The sequence below is a fragment of the Nomascus leucogenys genome, chromosome X (assembly GCF_006542625.1).
Source record: "Nomascus leucogenys isolate Asia chromosome X, Asia_NLE_v1, whole genome shotgun sequence".
Classification (NCBI taxonomy): domain Eukaryota; kingdom Metazoa; phylum Chordata; class Mammalia; order Primates; family Hylobatidae; genus Nomascus; species Nomascus leucogenys.
Genome location: NC_044406.1, coordinates 88,396,822 through 88,410,327, shown reverse-complemented (window position 1 = coordinate 88,410,327; position 13,506 = coordinate 88,396,822). Strand labels below are relative to the sequence as shown.

Here is a 13,506-nt window from a genome sequence, read left to right as displayed (position 1 = left end):
GCAAGATGGAGTCAACTATGTCAGATTTCTCTTAATGTCATCATTTTGCAAAGGCAGTTTCAGTGACCTGGAAGCTGAGGGAGACTGTTGCATACATTCAGATGGGAGGTCATCAGTTTCTGTGCTAAGGCAAGCTGTACTGCCTACTGCAAAAGTTTCTCAAAATATGGTCAGGGCACATCTGCAACATGATCAGCCTGGATGATTATAACACATATGGATTCTGAGTCCCACCCCACACTTACTGAATTGTCCCACCCCACACCTACTGTGGTCCCTACCCAGGAGCAGACTCAGTCCAAGAGGGCCATTTTCCATACCCCTATGATTGCATCCCAACCAAAGGGGAAGAGGAGGTGATGAAAGGTGTAGAGCTGTGTATACATATAACTATAACTGCCTACCAAACTATCTTTGAAAAATTCTAGCCTCCAAATTTTCAGGGAGATTGATGTGAGTAATAACTCCATCTCCCACAGATTGTGGCTGAGCTCTCATCAATTAAACTCTTTTTTTTTTTTTTTTGAGATGGAGTTTTGCTCTGTCACCCAGGCTGGAGTGCAGTGGCGTGATCTTGGCTCACTGCAACCTCTGCCTTCTGGATTCGAGTGATTCTCCTGCCTCAGCCTCCCAAGCAGCTGGGATTACAGGCACTTGCCACTATACCCAGCTAATTTTTGTATTTTTAGTAGAGATGGGGTTTCCCCATGTTAGCCAGTCTGGTCTTGAACTCCCCACCTCAGGTGATCCACCCACCTCGGCCTCCCAAAGTGCTGGGATTACAGGCATGAGCCACCGTGCCTGGCCTAAACTCTTTCTTTACTGCAATGCTGTGGTCTCAGTGAATTGATTTTGTCTGTGCAGTGAGCAGGAAGAACCGGTCAGGTGATTGCATCACTACATCCTAAAATCCATCTATATACAGCTCCTAGAGTTATCTTGCAGAAACATCTTATGAAAAAAAACCCAAAAACTCCTCATTAGCTTCCTATTGTTACAGGAACTAGCTCAAACTCCTCATTCCAGCCCTCCAGACTCTTTGTTATTTTCCCTGACCTGTCTATCTAATCAGCCAATGGCCAATGGCTTAAGCACCAAACTCTTATCTAGCCAGGTCTGCCTCCTCATGGGCCTTGTACAATTATTACTCATTTCCTCTTTTCATGCTGCAGCCCCGGTTCCTCTCAGATATTCAACTCGATTGTCACATTCTTTTCCTTCCTTTGGTACCAAGATGATGGCTGTTTTCTGAGACTTACCAAAGCCGCAATTGTTGTGTATTCTCACAGAGTATTATCGTCCTATCAGGTCTCACAATCTTTGAGGGTGCAGTCTGTGAATCTATCCTCACAGCATATAGCACGGTCCTAGGTGCACTGAAGAACTTGTTTAATGGAATCAAACCAGCCCTAAATGCCAACTAATTTTGTGGCTCAACAGTCAAAGACAGGTTTATTTTGGATAATCAACCTGAGAGGGTCTTCTGGCCGATTTTGGTCAGGAGCGCTCTCTCTTACAGACTAAGAGTATTTATTGGTTTTAGGGTGAGGGAGCTTATTACAGGCTTGGAATGTTACTGTTGGGGGGAGAAGTTTATTGTAGGGTTGGAATGTCTCTGGTTGGAGGGGAGGTTACTTGGGGCTGGCATGTCTCTGGTTGGGGAGGGGTTTATCTTGTGGTTGGAATGTTTCTGGTTGGAGTGTCATTTATGGTTTATGGTCATGCTGACCTTAGCCATTAGGCTGATGCCCTTTGGATTTAGGTGTTTTTTTGTTTGTTTGTTTGTTTTTGTTTTGAGAGGGACTTTCATTATTGTTGCCCAGGCGGGAGTGCAGTGACGCGATTTCAGCCTACTGCAACCTCTGCCTCCAGGGTTTAAGCAATTCTTGGCCGGGCGTGGTGGATCATGCCTGTAATCCTAGCACTTTGGGAGGCCGAGGCGGGTGGATCGCCTGAGGTCAGAAGTTCAAGACCAGCCTGGCCAACATGGCAAAACCCCATCTCTACTAAAAATACAAAAAATTAGCCAGGCGTGGTGGCAGGTCCCTGTAATCCCAGCTACTTGGGAGGATGAAACAGGAGAATTGCTTTAACCCAGGAGGCGGAGGTTGCAGTGAGCTGAATTCGCACCATTGCACTCCAGCCTGGGCAACAAGAGTGAAACTCCATCTCAAAAAAAAAAAAAAAAAAAAAAAAAGAAAATAAAAGAAAAAAAGAAGAAAAAAAGCAATTGTTCTGTTTCAGCCTCCTGAATAGCGGGGATTACAGGCATGCACCACCACGCCCAGCTACTTTTTGTATTTTTAGTAGAGACGGGGTTTCACCATGTTGGCCAGGCTGGTCTTGAACTCCTGACCTCAGGTGATCTGCCCACCTCAGCCTCCCAAAGTGCTGGGATTACAAGCGTGAGCCTCCTTATCCAGCCTTAGGCAGTTTTTGATCAAGGGGAACTTTAGAATGGTGGTGCTTGTCCAAGATGGCGATGCTCCTGCTTGGTCAATTTTAATATATGTTATTTCTGAGAGCGAATGCTGTAGCCTCTCAGCTATCTTTTCCTTGCACCAAAATGAGAATGTTTGACAAATTCCTAGGGATTTCACTTTGTTGTGATTTGGTTTGCTAATAACAAAATTAAGTAAAAGGTTTTCTTGGTTCCAGCTCTTATTTGAGTTAACAATATTCCTTATCATCTATGACATATCCACTTACTGACTTTCTGGTTGAAGGGTCTAACCTTTCCTATAATACGGGGTATTTCTTTCCCCTCTTACAAATGTAATGATTTCGCTTTTATAGTAGAACATGCTTTACCAGATTAAATAAATACAAAGGGGTTAATGGCTAAATAATTACATTATAGCTTCTTTAATCTCTTTTCTCTCTTATCCCTCAGGGTTTTGCCTCCTTGAATGACAGGCTTGCTTTAAATGAATTTGCCTGGATGCTCAAAATAGGTGGGAGTGAGGGAGGAAATGCCTTCTCTCTTTCAGCAGACGAGATGGAATTCAGTTTAATTAATCAAATGTTAATATTTATTGAGCTCGTATTGGACACCTGACTCTGTGCTAGGCACAACACAGAAGGCCAAAATGAGAAGTGATAAAGGAGTAGGAGGGCTTGGGAAGGGGAAGAAAGGGGAAGAGGAGGTGATAAAAGGTGTAGAGCTGTCTAGCCATATAAGAGGGGATTAAAAGATGAGAAAGGGAAAATAGAGCCAAAGGTAAATTCTCTGGCCTGGTCTCACTTGATAGCCCTGCATGGGCCTAGAAAGCTGAAGCAGTGGTTTGAGTTCAAATTTTGCTTATGAGCCATGAGAGCAGTTAGGATAGTGGCAATTTGAGTCAAACATTTACCTCCTCAAGGGTTTAGGATGGAAGTGAAATCTCTCTTTAAAAAACAAGAAATATATACGTGTGTGTGTGTGTGTGTGTGTGTGTGTGTTGTGGGGGCCAAAGTCATTGGCCCCTGAAGGTTCACTAAAATATCACTGATATGAGGCTGATTCATAGGAGAAAAGGCATACAAATTTATTTAACACGTACACATGGAAGCCTTCATCATGGAGACCCAACCTCCCAATAATTAACAGAAGCTTATATATCATCTTGAAATTACAGAAAGAGGCCAGGCGGTGGCTCATGCCTGTAATCCCAGCACTTTGGGAGGCCGAGGAGGGCAGATCACGAGGTCAAGAGATCGAGACCATCCTGGCCAACATGTTGAAACCCTGTCTCTACTAAAAATACAAAAATTAGCTGGGTGTGGTGGCACAAGCCTGTAGTCCAGCTACTAGGGAGGCTGAGGCAGGAGAATCGCTTGAACCCAGGAGGCAGAGGTTGCAGTGAGCTGAGATCGCGCCACTGCACTCCAGCCTGGCGACAGAGCAAGACTCCATCTCAAAAAAAAAAAAAAAAAAGGTCGGGCACGGTGGCTCACGCCTGTAATCCCAGCACTTTGGGAAGCCGAGGCGGGTGGATCACGAGGTCGGGAGATCAAGACCATCCTGGCTAACACGGTGAAACCCCGTCACCATTAAAAATACAAAAAATTAGCCGGGCGTGGTGGCAGGCGCCTGTAGTCCCAGCTACTCGGGAGGCTGAGGCAGGAGAATGGCATGAACCTAGGAGGTGGAGCTTGCAGTGAGCAGAGACTGCACGCCACTGCACTGCAGCCTGGGCGACAGAGCGAGACTCCATCTCAAAAAAGAATAAAAAAGTAAGAAATTACAGAAAGAATGTGGACGGACTGAGTATATACAAAAACAAGTTTTAGTGGCAAGATAGGTTATGGAAGAAAGGAAGAGACTTGGTTTGTGAAGGTGGCCTTGTTATGTAGAGGAAGCCTCCTTCAGAAAGAATAGGTGGTAAATGCTTCTTTTCAAACTTTTAAAGATGTCAGACTCTCAATCTCTCCCGGATCCAGGTAAGGCATAGAAATGGAAAGCTTGGCTGTATTCAAGGAAGTTCTCTACAAATGCAAATTTCCCCCATCTCAGTCCTCTAGTCCTGAGGCAGCCATTTCAAACATATGGCAAATACATTTATTTTGGGGTAAAATATTTTGATTTCCTTCAGAATGTATGAACACACAGTATATCAACTTATTTTGAATGATAATAGCTAACTTTTTTGTGTACTTACTGTATTCTAAGCACTTTGCGTGTATTAACTCATTTAATTGTTGTCACAACCCTATGAGGTAGGTACAATTATTGTGGACATTTTTTTTAGATGATGAAACTGAGGCACTGAGTAATTAAATAACTTGCTCAAGTGGACACAGCTTATAAGTGGCAGATCTGCTGGGGGTGGTGGCTTATGCCTGTAATCCCAGTACTTTGGGAGGCCGAGGCAGGCAGATCACCTGAGGTCAGGAGATGGAGACCAGCCTGACCAACATGGTGAAACTCCATCTCTACTAAAAATACAAAAATTGGCTGGGCATGGTGGTGCACTCCTGTAATCCCAGCTACTCGGGAGGCTGAGGCAGGAGAATTGCTTGAACCTGGGAGGTGGAGGTTGCAGTGAGCCAAGATCACGCCATTGCACTCTAGCCTGGGCAACACGAGCAAAACTCCGTCTCAAAAAACAGAAAAATAAAAAATAAGTGGCAGATTTGGGCTTTGAATCCTATTCTGACTGACTCAATGTTTGCTGCTATTTGAAGTATTGGGCCTTGTTTAATTTACTACTGTACTCACTAAGGCTAACGCATTGCCTTACACATAATAGGCACGTTATGCTTTGAATAAATATTAATACATGAAATGTTGACTACAAAGTGTTTTCCACTTAAGCACAATTACTATTAAGCATAAAAATTAAATATCATTAATTGTATGTTCACTTTTTTTTTTTTTGAAACGGAGTTTCACTCTTTTTGCCCAGGCTGGAGTGCAATGGCATGATCTCGGCTCACTGCAAATTCCACCACCTGGGTTCGAGCGACTCTCCTGCCTCAGCCTCCCGAGCAACTGGGATTACAGGCGTGCACCACCACGCCTGGCTAATTTTTGTATTTTTAGTAGAGATGGGGTTTCACCATGTTGGTCAGGCTAGTCTCGAACCCCTGACCTCAGGTGATCCTTCCACCTCGGCCTCCCAAACTGCTGGGATTACAGGCGTGAGCCACCGCACCCAGGTCGGTAGGTTCACTTTGCTGTAAATTTTACTCTATTAAAGCAACAATATTTTACAGCACACAGATGTGTGGATACTTCAAGTTTTCTTACTCATGTGGCTGGGCTAATGACTCCTCTAAAAATTAGAGGTATTACTGAATGTAGTCCAGGAGGTAGTGAATCAACCAAAAAGAGACATCTGTCCTCTTTTTGAGTTCTGTAGTTGAAGAAAAAGATTATTTCTGAGAGTTTAGGATTCAATAGTCTTGAGTGGGATCCAGTGAAGAAACTATAAAGTATTTTTCTGATGCAGTGTAAAAAGAGAATGAATGCTTGAGAAACCCCACGGCCCAGAATAGATCTGGCTTTTACCAAAGGATGCCATTTCACGGAACCACCCTGCTTCTCATCTGCCAATCTTCCAACCCGTTATGGATCTGATGTCTGCAATTCTATCATGAGAAAACTATTCCTTGAGTTGGAAGACTTAAACTGCAAGCACCCCTGGGATGCGCTAACGCAGTTAACACTGCTGCAGTGTCTTCGTGAGTCTCTTATGTAGATCCACCAATGGGACGGTGAGGAAAGAGCAGGTGGTGGGCGGGGCCGCGGGGAAGGGAGGAGAGGAGAACTTAGAGAAGGAAGGCGGCGGGTATTAGGGCTATGAGTGCTTTTAAGGAAGATCTCCATAGAAGGTTCCCCCAGCAAAGTAGGGAGGGGTACTCCCCGAGAGGAGTCGAGGTGCCGGGGCCTGCTGCCTCGCCGACGCTGGGAGGAGCTCCGCGTCCCGCCGCGCTTGCCAAGGGTTGGCTGCGCGTGCGGCGGGAGTAGAGGCGCCTTGCGCACCAGGAAGTGACTGCTTCCCCGCCGCAGCAAACCAGGCCGTCCGCTGGCCTTTTAGTTTGCCGCCTCAGGTTTGTAAGAGGATTTATTGGTTACGAAGGAAGGTAAGGTGGATAAATAGCCCGGAAAACCTGACTTAACCCTTGCTTTACAGAAAACTCCCTACTATGCCAAACTGTCCGCGGGGCGGGGAATGGAGGAGGCAGGCGGGGCTGGGGACGGGACCCGACGGTGACTGCGCAAGGTCATGTCCAGCCCATCGTGGGCCTGTGCCCTAACTCCTCCCACTCCCTTACTTTCCGTCCTTCCCGGGCCCTGCAGCCCGGCCAAGTTTAGTGGTAGCCTTTCCTAGTGTCTCCTCTTTGTTAACCCTTCCAACAGACACAGTGGGCAGAACTTGCCTAAAGAAGAAGGGAATGGAAGGGCTAGTGGAGTCTTGTTGGGGAGACAAGGACCTGACTGCCTGTGGGCTGCAGTCGGGACACGACACAGCAGTCAACCCATTTGCTCGTTTGGTTTAGCAAGGACTAGTGTCTGGGGCCGGTCCAGCTGAAGGAAGGGTGAGCAGAGAGTGCAAGCAGGACCCTTGTCGGTGGGTGAACATTTTGCTCCAAAAGGGATCCTTGGCCCTGCGCAGGTCAGACCTACCACATAGTCTTTTTGATTTGAACCTCTCTGAGCACAGGAGAGTTAGCCTGCCTTCCTATTTGGGCTACTCTGGACTCCAGGGCTCTTCCTGATCAATTCCTGAGGCAGGTATAGAACAGTCGAGCACGACCACTCACACACTTTTTTTTCTTTGACTAAGGAAAAAACTCGCATTTATTTTAAGGAAAAAACAAGCATTTATCTATTTATTTTATTTTTTATTTTTTTGAGATGGAGTCTAGCTTTGTCACCCAGGCTGGAGTGCAGTGGTGCGATCTCGGCTCACTTCAACCTCCACCTCCCGGATTCAAGTGATTCTCCTGCCTCAGCCTCTGGAGTAGCTGGGATTACAGGCGCCCACCGCCACGCCCAGCTAATTTTTGTATTTTTAGTAGAGACTGGGTTTCACTCTGTTGGTCAGGCTGGTCTTGAACTCCTCACCTCGTGATCCGGCCGCCTCAGCCTCTCAAAGTGCTGGGATTACAAGCGTGAGCCACTGCGCCTGGCCCCCAAGCATTTTTTTTTTTAATTTTAAATTTTTTTTTGAGACAGAGTTTCACTCTTGTTGCCCAGGCTGGAGTGCAATGGTGCGATCTCGCCTCACCGCAACCTCTGCCTCCCAGGTTCAAGCGATTCTCCTGCCTCAGCCTCCCGAGTAGCTGGGATTACAGGCATGCGCCACCACACTCGGCTAATTTTGTACTTTTAGTAGAGACAGGGTTTCTCCATGTTGGTCAGGCTGGTCTCGAACTCCTGAGCTCAGGTGACCCATCCGCCTCGGCCTCCCAAAGTGCTAGGATTATAGGCGTGAGCCACCGCACCTGGCCCCAAGCATTTATTTAAAACAGGACAAAATATAAAAAGAAAATAGTCTCTTCTGTGAACAAATGCCTCCCCTGACATTAAGAAAGAAACAGAACTCACCTTGACTAGTATGAGTGTGCTGCCTTGAAAAAGAAATTTCACCACAGAAGTTACTAAATATGACAGGCTCTTTACCTAGAATGATGGCTAGTTGGCACCTTGAAATAATAAGGTCCTGTTTTAGACCATACTTGATAATTTGAAAGAGACCTAGATGGACAAGGACCCTCCTGCTGGGGTGTAGGGCAAATGAACTACAGTCATGGCAGAGTCACCAGTGAGAGGACCCACATACTCACAAAAAAGTCTAAATGTCATTGGGGTGGGAATAGCTGTCTTCAAATTCCCCAGCTCCCTTGTCCCTCCTCTGCAAATCCTCAAATGGGCCTGCAGTTTCCTTCCCCCTGACTTTCCTGCTGGCTGGAGGGACAGGACCCCTCTCCTGGATCAGCTCTACTCCCTTCCTCTATGGTCTGGACTTCAAGGCCACTGGCCTCCTCAGACCCACCAAGTCATTCTTTATGTCTCTTGCCTCTTCATTCATTTCCTTTCTCTGGCTTTTGCCATCCTCCATATTGAATACGTACATTCTCACAGGCCACACACTTTTTTTTTTTTTTTTTTTTTAGAAGGAGTCTCTTGCCCAGGCTGGAGTGCAGTGGCATGATCTCGGTTCACTTTAACCTCTGCCCGGGTTCAAGCAATTCTCCTGCCTCAGCCTGCTGAGTAGCTGGGATTATAGGCGTGCACCACCACACCCAGCTAATTTTGTATATTTTTGGTAGACAGGGTTTCACCACGTTGGCCAGGCTGGTCTCGAACTCCTAACCTCAAGTGATCCACCCGCCTCGGCCTCCCAAAGTGCTGGGATTACAGGCGTAAGCCACCCCGCCTGGCTTTTTTTTTTTTTTTTTTTTTTTTTTTTTTTTTTTGAGACAGGGTCTCCCTCCCAGGGTGGAATGCAATGGCACAATCATAGCTCACTGCAGCCTCGAACTGCTGGACTTGTGATCCTCTGCCTCAGCCTCCTAAGTAGCTAGAACTACAGGTGTGTGCCACCACACCTGGCTAATTTTTAAAACTTTTTGTAGAGACCAGATCTCGCTATGTTGCCCAGACTGGTCTCAAACTCTTGGCCTTAAGCAATCCTCCTGCCTTGGTCTCCCAAAGTGCTGGGAGTTACATTTGTACGCCACCGCACCCGGCTGCCACACACTTTTGAGAGTATTAACAGGTAGTCCAGCACAGGCCATAACCTCACTACACTCCAGCAGGCACTCATGTAGAGGGTCAGAAAATTTATGTGTCTATGTGTGTGTATGTTGTTTTTTAAATTTCCCACATAACTGTACTCATCCTCACAGCACTTGCATGCATTATCACATCTTGTCAGTTTTGCAGGTTGGAGATGTTGAGGCATGAAGAAACCAAGTGATACGCTTTGAATCAGAGCCTAAGAAAGAGCAGTGACACATGTTGAGCACGGGCTGTCTTAAGCACAGTCCTGAACATGTCATATATTTGAACGCTTTTAATTCTCACCCAAACCGTGAAAGATAGGTGTTCTCAGTCCTATTTGTATAGATGGTGACACTGAGATTCATAGCGCTTAAGTATTAATATCTTACCTAAAACCACATAGCTAGTGAGAAGTAGAGCTGGGATTAGAATATGGCTCCAGCCGAATGTGGTGGCTCATGCCTGTAATGCCAGCACTTTGGGAGGCTGAGGCAGGTGGATCACTTGAGGTCAGGAGTTCGAGACCAGGGTGGCCAACATGACGAGACCCTGTCTCTACTAAAAATACAAAAATTAGCTGGGTGCAATGGGGGGTGCCTGTAATCCCAGCTACTCAGGAGGCTGAGGCAGGAGAATGGCTTGACATAGGCAGCAGAGATTGTGGTGAGCCAAGAATGTGCCACTGCACTCCAGCCTGGGCGACAAAGTAAGACTTTTTTTTTTTTTTGTAACAAAGAACATGGCTCCAAAGCCTGTGTTCTTAACTGTACTGTCTTGTTGCTTCTTGATGGGGGTTGTTGAGTGGAGGGTGCTATCATTAACACCTGAACTCTGGGCCAGCTTAAGTACATTCTGTAAAAAATTTGAAATCCCCCAAATGTCACATGCTATGACAGTCACTTTCTTTAGTACTTTGTAATCATACAAAATGGTGTATGGGCTAAATATTGCAGCACCTATGTCGTCATCCTCTGTGTTACTTATTGATCATGGAATGTTAATTTAGCAATAATTTTCTGTGTGTGTGTGTGTGTGTGTGTGTGTGTGTGTGTGTATAAATGTAAAATTCTGAATTAGGCTATGACTTAACATTGGGATGAAATCCAAGGTAGAGCTTAAGGGCAAAATACAAATTTCACAGCAGGTTAACAGAATGTCAGGCCAAGTCCATTCAGGTGTCCCAAGTACTTAAAATAGGTGCTTATGGCTGGGCATGGTGGCTCATGCCTATAATTCCAGCACTTTGGGAGGCCGAGACAGGAGGATTGGTTGAGTCCAGGAGTTTGAGACCAGCCTGGAAAACATAGTGAGACCCCATCTCTTTAAGATGGAGTCTCGCTCTGTCGCCCAGCTCTGCTCTGTTGCAATCTTGGCCCATTGCAATCTCTGCCTCCCAGGTTCAAGCAATTCTCTTGCCTCAGCCTCCTGAGTAGCGGGATTACAGATGCCTGCCACCATGCCCGGCTAATTTTAGTATTTTTAGTAGAGACGGGGTTTCACCATGTTAGCTAAGCTGGTCTCGAACTCCTGACCTCAGGTGATCCGCCCACCTTGGCCTCCCAAAGTGCTGGGATTACAGGTGTGAGCCACCATGCCTGGCCAACCCCATCTCATTTTTAAAACAAACAAACAAAAACCAGGTGCTTTCACAGCAATGTAGACATACCATAGAGTCCTGTGTTGCAAAGGGAAGCCCTCTACTTGTGTTCTCAGTGTCACCCATGTTAACTCTTCCAGCTTTTGTCTCATAGTTACTCCCATTGTTCCTTCTCCCACTCCCCTCTTTCAGTGTTGCCACCTCTACTCAGTTAAATACTGTCTTTAAACACATCATGACAGTTACTAGTAATGCTTACTGAAGATATTTTGCCAGGTGTTGGACTCTGCTCAGAGTTTCACAAACATGCCTGTCTAATCTTCTGCTAAGTACTTTTTTTTTTTTTTCAAGACAGGGTCTTGCTTTGTCACCCAGGCTGGAGCATGATCATGGCTGCCTGGGCACAAGTGATCCTACCACCTCAACCTCCCGAGTAGCTGGGACTACAGGCGCATGCCACCATGCCTGGCTAATATTTTAATTTTTGTAGAGACGGGGTCTCACTGTGTTGCTGGTCTCAAACTCCTGGGCTCAAGTAGTCCTCTTGTCTTGGCCTCCCAAAGTGCTGGGATTATAGGCGTGAGCCACACTGTACCTGGCCTAAGTACTTTTTTGGGGGGAGGGGACGGAGTTTCGCTCTTGTTGCCCAGGCTGGAGTGCAATGGCGTGATCTTGGCTCACCGCAACCTCCACCTCCCGGGTTCAAGCGATTCTCCTGCCTCAGCCTCCTGAGTAGGTGGGATTACAGGCATGTGCCACCACATCTGGCTAATTTTGTATTTTTAGTAGAGACAGGGTTTCTCCATGTTGGTCAGGCTGGTCTCGAACTCCTGACCTCAGGTGATCCGCCTGCTTCGGCCTCTCAAAGTGCTGGGATTATAGGTGTGAGCCACTGTGCCCGGCAGCCTAGGTACTTTTTATTAATTATCTTCTTGTAACTCTTACAACCACTATATAAGGTAGATACCATTGTCTCCATTTTACAAGTGAAGAATGTCAGAGAGAATGATTAACTTGGTAACGGCCACCTAGGTAGTGAGTGGTGGGGCCAGTGGACCACCCAGGACAGGCCTGGCTGTCTGACTAGGATCTGCACTCCTAAAATGTCAAAGCCTTCATATGTCCCCACTGCCTGCCACTTCCCATTGCCTTCTTTCCCTTCTTTCTTTTGTCCCAGACTTAATGGATGTGATACTGCCTTCCTCAGAGGTATCTGCCTTGGCCTCCAGGCCTCCAGGCTCTCTTGACTCTCCTTCTGAGACACCAGCATGTCTTCTTGCTCTCCAAATATTACCTTTCTCCCAGATATAGTCATTGGCCTTTTGCTCTTGCCTTTACTCAAAGCACTTTAAAAAAAAATTTTGTTTTGATTGATTGATTGATTTTTTTTTTTTTTTGAGACTGAGTCTCACTGTATCGCCCAGGCTGGAGTGCAGTGGTGTGATCTCAGCTCATTGCAACCTCCACCTCCTGGGTTGAAGTGATTCTCATGCCTCAGCCTCCCGAGTAGCTGGGACTACAGGTACATGCCACCATGCCCGGCTAATTTTTGTATTTTTAGTAGAGGCGGGGTGTCACCATGTTGGCCAGCCTGGTCTCGAACTGCTGACCTCAAGTGATCTGCCCACTCAGCTTCCCAAAGTGCTGGGATTACAGGTGTGAGCCACTGCGCCTGGCCTGTTTTTTTAATTTTTATTTTCTTAATTTTTTAAATTTTTGTTATATTATTAATATTATTATTTTTTGAGATGGAGTCTCGCTCTGTCACCTAGGCTGGAATGCAGTGGCGTTATCTAGGCTCACTGCAGCCTCTACCTACTGGGTTCAAGTGATTCTCCTGCCTTAGCCTCCTGAGTAGCTGGGATTACAGGTGCCCACCAACATGCCTGGCTAATGTTTGTTTGTTTGTTTGTTTTGTATTTTTAGTAGAGACAAGGTTTCACTATGTTGCTCAGGCTGGTCTCGAACTCGAACTCCTGACCTCAGGTGATCTGCCTGCCTCGGTCTCCCAAAGTGCTGGAATTACAAGCGTGAGCCACTGCACCCAGCCTGTTTTTTTGTTTTTTGTTTTTTGTTTTTTTTGAGATGAAGTTTCCTTCTTGTTGCCCAGGCTGGAGTGATCTCGGCTCACCTCAACCTCCACCTCCTGAGTTCAAGCGATTCTCCTGCCTCAGCCTCCCGAGTAACTGGGATTACAGGCATGTGCCTGTACCTCAACCTCCACCTCCTGAGTTCAAGCGATTCTCCTGCCTCAGCCTCCCGAGTAACTGGGATTACAGGCATGTGCCACCATGCCCGGCTAATTTTGTATTTTTAGTAGAGATGGGGTTTCTCCATGTTGGTTAGGCTGGTCTTGAACTCCTGACCTCAGGTGATCCGCCCGCCTCGGCCTCTTAAAGTGCTGGGATTACAGGCGTGAGCCACTGCACCCAGCCCCCTTTTTTATTTTTAAGAGATGGGTCTCACTATATTGCTCAGGCTAGTTTCGAACTCCTGAGCTCAATTGATCCTCCTGCCTCAGCCACTCAAAGTGCTGGGATTACAGACATGAGCACCCCACTCCCCCTTTTTTTTTTTTTTTTTTGAGACAGAGTTTTGCTCTTGTTGCCCAGGCTGGAGTGCAATGGCATGGTCTCGGCTCATTGCAACCTCTACCTCCCAGGTTCAAGCAATTCTCCTGTCTCAGCCTCCCAAG

At 46.5% G+C, this 13,506-nt stretch overlaps 1 protein-coding gene across 1 annotated transcript in view; it reads left to right on the top strand.

Annotated features, from left to right (window-relative positions):
• Positions 1-6,236: 6,236 nt before the first annotated feature.
• The window catches only part of TRMT2B (tRNA methyltransferase 2 homolog B), a 41,787-nt gene continuing 34,517 nt past the window's right edge, over positions 6,237-13,506 (top strand). Inside the window, exon 1 of the mRNA XM_003276449.4 lies at positions 6,237-6,567. The gene's annotated coding sequence lies outside the window, so the exon portion shown is untranslated. The remainder of the gene's footprint in view (positions 6,568-13,506) is intronic.